Raw genomic sequence first — 9277 nt, 5'->3', positions numbered from 1 at the left:
AAAGAACCCAGATGCCAGGAGATAAGACTTTACTTTCTGTATGAGCAGCTCAAATCTGCATTCTCCTTCAGCATCTCCAGATGGACCAGCATCTCTGCACTCACATGACTCATACCTACCTACAGAACACAGTTCTGTCCCCAAGGTCGAAAAAGGATCATGGTTGCTTACCTGTGTAACTCTATCACCTGAAGCTGAAGTCCTGGGTCATAAGCTTTCTGGGTTAGGCTGTGTGAAAGTAGGGTTGCTACACTGCATAGCTCTAAGAGGTGCCATCACACCTAGCCCTCCTGCGACCATAATCACTATGGCACAAGACGATAAAGAAGTCAGCATGAGGCATTCAGAAGAATGCTCTTCTAGGCGGTGAATGATTTCAGTATACAACTATTAAGCGATCTCTCTTACTGTTATGTTGTGTCTTTATAGTGTTCATGTGATACTATCTTTTAGATAAAAAAAATTTGAGGCCTCTGTCCAATGACCCCATAAGATCATGCATGCTGAGAGCAGTCTCTTCACTATATCACAGTCTCCATTCACAGGGACAAGATAAGGCTGGCAGAGGACACTACACACTGAGTAACTGGAATTCCTATTCTATCTTATACTGAAATTTTCTGGAAGTTTCTCTAGGAGACAGCTTCTAGGAGCAACTACATAATGGTTCCCATTAAGGGATGTCATGACTCTGACTTCAAGTAAAAGTCCTTTATCTCTTCTATAGTCTGGCAGACAAGCTCTGAACACCAATCAGGGATGAGATGCATGCCCAGGAGGCACATATCAGACATGAAGCAGCCATAAGGCAGCCCACTGGGATCAACAGACCAACAGACCCTCCAGAGTAAGTCAAATACCAGGGAGATGTCAGAAAAGAGGAGAAAACGGGAAAGACCCCGTCTTATTTATTTATTTGTTTGTTTGTTCACTTATTTCAATTTATTCACTTTATATCCCTATTGTAGCCCCCTCCCTCATCTCCTCCCAGTCCCACCCTCCCTCCTTCTTCTCCAGTTCCCCTCTCCTAGTCCACTGAAAGGGGGAGTCCTCCTCCCCTACTTTCTGACCCTAGCTTACCAATTGTCATCAAGACAGCCTGCATCCTCTTCCTCTGTAGACTGGCAAGGTTGTCCCTCCAGGAAAAAGGGATCAAAGAGCAAGCAACTGAGTTTATCTCAGAGATAGGCTCTTCTTCCCTTACTAGGGAACCCACATGGATCCTGAGATACCTATGGGCTATATCTGAGCAGAGGGTCTAAGTCCTCTCTTTGCATGGTCCTTGGTTGATGCATCAGTCTCTGCAGGGCTCCCTGGGCTCAGATTTTTTGGCTTTGTTGGTCTCCTTCTAGAGCTCCTCTACTCACTTAAAACTGGATATTAGATATAATATAGAATAAACATACTAGAATCTACAGACCTAAAAAGACTAAACAACAAGGAGGACCCTAGGGAGGATGCTTAATTCTCATTCAGAAGGCAAATAGAATAGACACCAGAAGTGGCAGAAGAGAGGGAAAAGGACAGGAGCCTACCATAGATGTTCCCTGAAAGACTGCACCCAGCAGGGGATGAAAGATGCAGAGACTCACAGTCAAACTTTGGGTAGAGAACAGAGAGTCTTATGAAAGAAAAAGGGGAGAGACCATCTCTTGATGTGAAAGACTGAATAGAACTTGGCCACACCCCCCAGGCCAAGCTTTCTCTCCTATCTTTTGAAGCATCTTGAATTCAATTTACCTCCAACAGATCATAGCATGACTTGTCCCTAGAATAGAAAGTCTGGTGTTCAAAGCACCATGTATGTAGAAGCCTTCTACAGCTATACATACTCTAACCAAGACCTGGGATGTCACTGGTTTCTCTGGAAAGGAAATTCCTACATGATAATAGTAAAGTAGAGTGCTGGAAACTGAGGAAAATAGAGGGGTTTTTTTTGTCATGATGTAGTCACAGCCAGCTAACCCTACATAGAGTACCAGAATGAGGCTAACCCAAAGGGTAGGACCTGACTCTTATGTACCCCCTTTCTTTTCATGGCTGAAGGCTTTAGTGGAGGGTTCTATGGTGGAGACTTAGCTGGGAACTGTTGGCAGCTCACACTCTGAAGGAGAGCTTCAATCCTGGAGCAGAAAAAGATCTGGACAGAACACCACACTCCATCAGGCCCCTCCCTTCTCTCTGTTCAAATTCCTTTTACTCATATGAGATCTAGGAACTTCCAGAAGTCTTTCAAGCCTTCTTTCCACCCCACCCCCCCCACCCTTCCCCACACAGAAAACTTTCAAGAGAAAGGTCAATAGGGTGAACTTCAACCTCTTTCCAACTGCTGTGGATCCTCTTGAGAGTGTAAATGGTGCTTATTCCTTGAATCCTCATTCTACAGTTCCCCAGCCAGGCTGGGCTGCACTGTTGACTAAGTCCTCAATGCATGAGGGCTGAACCTTCAGTTATCTTGTTCTTCTGAAGGCCAGCCTGTATCAGTTGCTCTTATCCACTGCCAGCTCTGGGTGAATGAACATCAAGAAATAGGTGTATATGTCACCTGAATACCAAAAATGCTCAATGAGAAGGATCTGCTCCATCTCCTGCTGGTGAACAGGGCCCAGCCTCTGTCCAGGTGGGGATGCATTCTGCTTGCCTCTGTTGACTTGCATGTGACAAGTCATAGCATAGCTATAGCCCGATTACATGAGAAGCTCTAGACTATATGAATGTATTCTTTCTCTGTGAGTCAAGGCTTCTCAGCCACAGCTCCTTGATGGGTAGAAACAGAAAACATTTGTGGTGGATCATAAGGAAGGATGGAAAGTGAAGCCACTGTTATTTCCAACCTTAATTCTTGTTTTGTAGATTTTACCTACCAGGAATCCAACATCATATTGTCATGCCTTTGGGGATACGTATTGATTTTCAAAGATGGATTCCATCTTCACAAGGCATTCTCTCCAAGCTAGTAGCTAAACTATACCTTCCACAGTCCAGCCACTATACTTCCTCGCTGGAAGCTTCTAGAAAAATGTAAGTACTTCCTAGGGGAGCAGCCCAATAACGCACCTCATTTGTTGCATGGCACCTGGTATTCTGCAGTGATGTGATGTGGAGCATTGTGCTGAGGACAAACACTCTGTGCAGTCTCAGGAAATGGTGTTGGCTGAGGCACTGGAGCCAAAAAAACATCAAATTCACACCTGGAGAGTGTTTGTTCCAGTTAAAATGAATCATTGCCATTTTCAGGGTAGAACCTGTATGCATTAATCATATGCATAGTTTCTGCTATCTCTGTTTATGTTCCTGGATGGATGGTCCCACAGCAGGGCTCAGCATTAGCCTCAGTTACTAGCCTGCTGTACCGTCAGCTCCATTAATCTTGGTGGGCAGGAGCTCTTGCCATGGGGCCCATGCATTACATAAACCTGCTCCTACGACTAATTTAATCATGTTCTCACTGTCCCAGTGCTGTGATAACAAATGCCAGAGGTTGGTCGGTGTCAATGACTGGCCCATTCTCTTTCCCTGAGGTCAGCATGTCTTCGTGTCTTATGCGCTGTCTTGTAGATACATCCACTATGCCTCTTATTCCAAAAAAGGTTTTGCTTCTCTTCTATGAGGCCCCTTACAAATCATCCAGACCAGTAATAATTATTTATTAGCAGGAGTATAGTCACATGCCACATAAAGATGTCAATTGCAGACAGCACACAGGATGGGAGAGCCCAGGAGATGGTGCACAGGGAGACACGCTTAGGGCTGGCCGCATCGTAGCTCCTTTAAATGTATCAGCTTCCAGAGCAGATGCTGTGAACATTGTTGAAATGATGATGACAGAGGAGGATTTGGGATCTCACATAAATTTCACTGACAACACGGCACAGGATTTACAAGGGTTTGGTTTTAAAAAGATTTTTTTAAAGAAGACCTGCCGTGTTTAAGGAAACATTGAGGAGCATCGCCCTGCAGAGAAATCCTCATGAAAGAAAAAGTCAACGCAGGCTCCAGGAGGCCAGAGAGATGGCTCAGCGGTAAAGACTGCTGGCTGCTCTTCCAGAGGATCCGCGTTCAGTTTCCAGCACCCACATGGTGGTTTACAACTGCCTGTAACTCCTATCCTAGGAGACCTGATGTCCTCTTCTGATCTCTAAGGGCACTGCAGGTATGTGGTGCCCAGACATGCCTGCAGGCAAAATACCCACACACATGAAATAAGAATAAAAAAATCTTTAAAAATAAAAACTGTCCCTGTCACTCCAACATTCAGTGGTCAGTCTAATTTGTTCAGCCGCCGTTGATACTCATCCAAAAAAAAAAAAAAAAAAAAAAAAACAAAAAAAACAAAAAAACAAAAAAACCCTCCGCAGGCAAGGAAAGGTTATGACTCAGTGACAGCAAAGATAATAATTAGCGGTTTTCCAGCAATAAAATGTTATAACTAAGGTATGCACAATGATTCCAGACACAGTTCCATTGCTCATTTAATGGACTACAGCAGATTCTAAAGCTAAATTTTATATGCGTCGAGAAACAACAACAAAATTCATGTGGCTCTCTTCTCTAGGATATCGTTTTATTATAAGGGTTTGGAAATGGATCCTTGATTTCTCGGGTGTGTGTATCATATCATGTCACAGTGATAGTAAATCACTCTTTACTACCTTATGTGTTTATTTGCTATGCTATACTTTTAGCCATTCTTCGAGAGTATGCTACCTTCAGTTACGCTTTTTTTTTTTAAGTGGATTGTAAAATGGTACGCTGTGTTCCACTCTCAGCAGCCTCATGCAACTCATGGTTACTGCACCATTATGACTGTACCATTTTCTCTGCTGCTTGATTCAGTCTGATAGCATCCTGTTTGTTATGGCCTGTTAGCATATCAGATGGTCTCAATAAGTGGCCCCATCAAATGACCGACCTGAAAATGAAATTAAAAGTGATTAAGGATTATAAAGGTGGAAAACCAGAGGCTGTTATCACTCTCCAACCAGGTCCCATTTTATCACGGCAGCCACCTCTAAGAACAAAAGCAGAGCAAAGGAGGCTATTAAAGTTTCTGCTCCATTAAAGCCTATGAGACTAACATAAGTAAAAGAATGGCGTGCATCAGAGAAAATTCTGATGACCTGAGTTGGAGGTACACAGAAACATGTGCCATGATGTTCTATGGAGATCTTGGCTAAAACATAATAGTTTTCCATATTGGGGGTGGGGGGAGCTGGACCTGATTATGATGTTGGATTTTGAGTTAACTCCAGGTGAACCTCACACAGTTCAAGTACTGGTGTTCACGATGATATATAAAATTGAGCATCGAACCTCTGAGTGTTTCTATGAAGACAATTCAAGAAAGCCAATTATAGAGGAAAATGGTTCACCAGAGGAAATCTCATAGAACTATAGACAGTACCACACAGCTTGAGTGTTCAGAAGCGGCACCAATAGGCTCATTTTGAGTACCTCATGGTGTCCACACAGTGACCAAATCCAATGGCACTTATCTTAAGACACTGTCACTGTCCTTAAGTGTCCTTCAGTGATTACATTCTAACCTTAGGCCTCCTCTCTTTCTATACAGGCAAGTGGGCAGAAAATCTCCCCAAACTGTATCCACTAAGAGGACATCCCTGCTACTTCTGTCCTTTGTGGCTGTTCTGAGGTGGGGGATAGACTGATTGATAGCCATGTTTGCCTTGTATCCACACATGTGAGGCTAAACCTTCCAGCAACCAAGCTTGGCCTTGCTCTGCTATCACTTTTCATTAAGTGACTGATCTGGTAGCCATGGTGGGGGAAGAGTGATTGTCGAGGCAGAGTGGCTGAGGTGGAGAACTGAGCCACCTGTTCATCTGGCTCACTGCATCTTGTTTGTGTCAATCCCAGTAGACCAACAGCTTCATCTTCCAGGGGACTGCCTCTGTGCCATTGCACATGACACCACAATTTAGTGGCTTTCCTAAGCCCAGTTCATGGTGGGCTGTGCTGCAGCAAAATCATTCTATTTTCCACAGCAATTCATAAGGGGACACCTAGTAGAGATTCACAGGCCGCCAGTGCCACCAAAGCTAGGGAATGTCTCCCCTCGTCTCAGTAGAACTCTAGGCAGAGCAACAAGGTATCCAAGACAAGTGGTATCCCAGAAATGAGGCAAGGTTGGGAGTCATACTTCCTCACTCACATTTCCTCTCTGGGTTATAGTTTCTCTCATTACAAATAGGGTACATGTTTAAGAACTATATACCTTATTAATATTCTTCTTTCTATTAATCTCTTAATTAAATAGCCAGGAATGTGTCCAAAAGCACAGTGTGTATGTGCGTGTGTGTGAGTGTAAAAGTGTGTGTGCATAAAGTGTGTGTATGTCCATTCTTGCCCATATATTTGCATATATGCCATAGCTTTTGTGAAGAAGTCAGAGGACAACAAAAGGATCATTTTCCCCCTGTCACTATGTGGGATGCAAGGACTGAACTCAGATCATCAGGCGTGTACGCAAGCATCTCTACCCACTAAGCTGTCTCACCAACCCAAGCACAGACTCTAAAGCACTTTCCCCAAATACTCTTCTTTTCTGTGCCACAGCAAAGCTCTGCTATATCCCTTGGGCTTCCCAAAGCTCTGACACCTCACACTTAGTCACACTGAAAAAGAAGGGATAAAGACGCCGCCACCAAAAGACTTTATGAATAAAAAGCAAGCAGTTCTGTATGTTTAGGCACTTGGTCTTTTCTCTACAAGCACACAGCTTCCCTAGGCCTTCGTACTAAGAGCTTTATTATAACCACCGGAGAAGCAGAGTCTACGCCAGAGATTTGTCTCCAGGATTAAACTACTTAACACACAAACTCTAAAGTCTTCACAGAAAGAAGACATTTAATAAGAGTAGCCATTACTAAGGACCTGCTGCATAGACTTCTGTATTAAAATTTGGTTTGTGGAAACATTTCTTCTGTGGGGTGCTAAGCAACTTTGGGCAAGGCTGCTAGCAAATCCCACAGTGTTCTCTTTAGCGGGTAGCTAAACTGGAGCCCAGGCATCAGCGAAAACTCACAGGCTCAGGAGATGGACACAGGACAGCTGTGTGAGACAGGGAGACTTCCTGTCCTTGTTTCTGTTTCTGTCCTAAGCCCTCAGTTTTCCACTCTGGGGAAGGACAGGGTGGAACAGAGTCAGCTCTGGGGCCCTAGTCAACTGTTCCTCTAATTGTATGGCCCTGAAGGAAAATCTAAGACAACTACAGGGCAAAGCTGGGAGTCAGCTCTCTAGTGTCCCTCATCACCTGTATTCTCTGGAGACCAGGTCAGGAAACCGGGGAATCTCTTCTGCATCAGGTGATTTGTTCCCAGCTCCCGTCAGAGTTATTTCTGACCATGGGTTCTCTTCCCATTCTCCAGTAATGGAGAAGATGACTTACACTCACATTAACCAGATGCAACACAAAGCCACTACGGAAGAGAAATACGCAAACAAGCCAGGCAGCCACTGCTTCCCCCTGAGGGAAACTGTGCTGGGCAGAGTAGCTGCCAGAGGCAAAGCTAAAGTGTTGGCCTGACATGACTCACTGAAGCTGTATAGATGGTAGCGAGTTACAGACTGGATTAAAAGCCAAGAATAACAATAGCAACCCAACTGCCCTACATCACTGACCATCAGCCAGTCACCCAGTCTGTCAGGCTCTGGCCCATATCAGTCACATATTCCTCAGGTCCAGAGAGGTCTAGTACTTGGCAAGAGACCTTGAGCCTCTTTCCTCTATCTGTCATTCCTTATCTGTCTTTTCTGGAACACATCCATTCCTTGGAAAATCAAGCCTACTGCTATGCCCAATTCAAAAGCATGAGTCACTCTTTGGGAGGAATTTTGAGAACTGCTGTCTCATACTTGGCCTTCCCACGATCCCAGGTTTCCTCTGACGTCCCTGATCACACTGACTATTAAATTTACTGAAAACTTAGGTACTAGTCACTGATGAAACACTTCAGGTCTGGGGAAGATGGCTTAGTCAATAAAGTTCCTTTGTAAGTGCAAGGACGTGAATTCAGATCCCAAGCACTTCCATGCAAGGCTGGGTGCAGCAGTGTGCACCTGCAATTCAAGTGCCTGTGTGGGCAGAGACAGGAGGATTTCTACGGATGTTGAACATCTGGCCTAGTTGAATCATTAATCTGCAAGTTCCGGAGGAAACCTCATCTGATATAATATATATATAATATATAATATATAATATATAATATATAATATATAGTAGAGAAGAAATAGAGAAAGACTAGCCTTCACAGATATATGTACACATGGGTACACACACACAAATACCCATACCCCCCCCAAAACACACACAGAGTTAAACACTTTTCATGTGTCAACCAAATGACCCTTCTGGCAGTACTAGCCACTGAGTTTAGAAGCAGAAACTGAGTTACAGCTTTGTCTCCTTCACCCTTTTCCATACCCCATGGCTGGTGAGCACAGACCATCTACCCAGTAGACACAAGTGAGCATCCTGCCTGGTCTCAGGACAGCTTGTGCTCTGAGGAAGGGTGTGTCTACTGGTTGGGTTCCCTGTGCTCACCAGCCATTGGGGTATGGCCCCAGACCACCAAAACTCTGCTATGTAATAAGAAATCAGAGCAGTGTTGTGTGATGTGTGGAGGAGGGAGAAGGGGTGTCAAGTCACAAACCCTTTCTGGAATTTTGGAATAATGGTGGGGGAGGCGACAATTCAAGAAGTTGATGATGAGGGCCAGAAAAGGAGCAGAAAGCACAGGGATTCATGGAGCACAGGCAAAGTTGGACAGACAGCTACTCCATTCTGGTAGCTGATGTCGCTTTTCTCTGTGCTTCTGGTGTAGAATTTTCCATACCACACTGACTGCCCACTGGATCCTCCATTCTCCAGCCTACTGCCCTTGCCCCCACTTTGGGATCCCTGTTACTTTTCATTCTGGGAAGACTCTGACAACTTGACATGGGCTTGTAAAACCACAGCACCCCACAACCTCCCAATGCCTTCAGCTCTGATAGCCTTTGATAATCAGACCCTAGAACTTTCTCCTGGTAAGACTCCTATAGTCCTCCATTCCGCCAACATCCTCGTTTAACGAGGCATAGAGATTAGAATGCTGATGGGTCCAATGCTAGAAGGACCTAGTCTGCTCACCTCCTTGAAGACCACAACTTCCTTTTCTCCTCATTTTTTTCACAAGAAAAAAAAATTCAAAGCAGAGGAAATGGAACCAGCAGGGTGATCCAACTCAGAGTTCTTCCTGTTCTTAGACCAAGCCTG

The sequence above is a fragment of the Meriones unguiculatus genome, chromosome 7, assembly GCF_030254825.1.
Source record: "Meriones unguiculatus strain TT.TT164.6M chromosome 7, Bangor_MerUng_6.1, whole genome shotgun sequence".
Taxonomy (NCBI): Eukaryota; Metazoa; Chordata; class Mammalia; order Rodentia; family Muridae; genus Meriones; species Meriones unguiculatus.
This window is presented reverse-complemented; position numbering follows the sequence as displayed.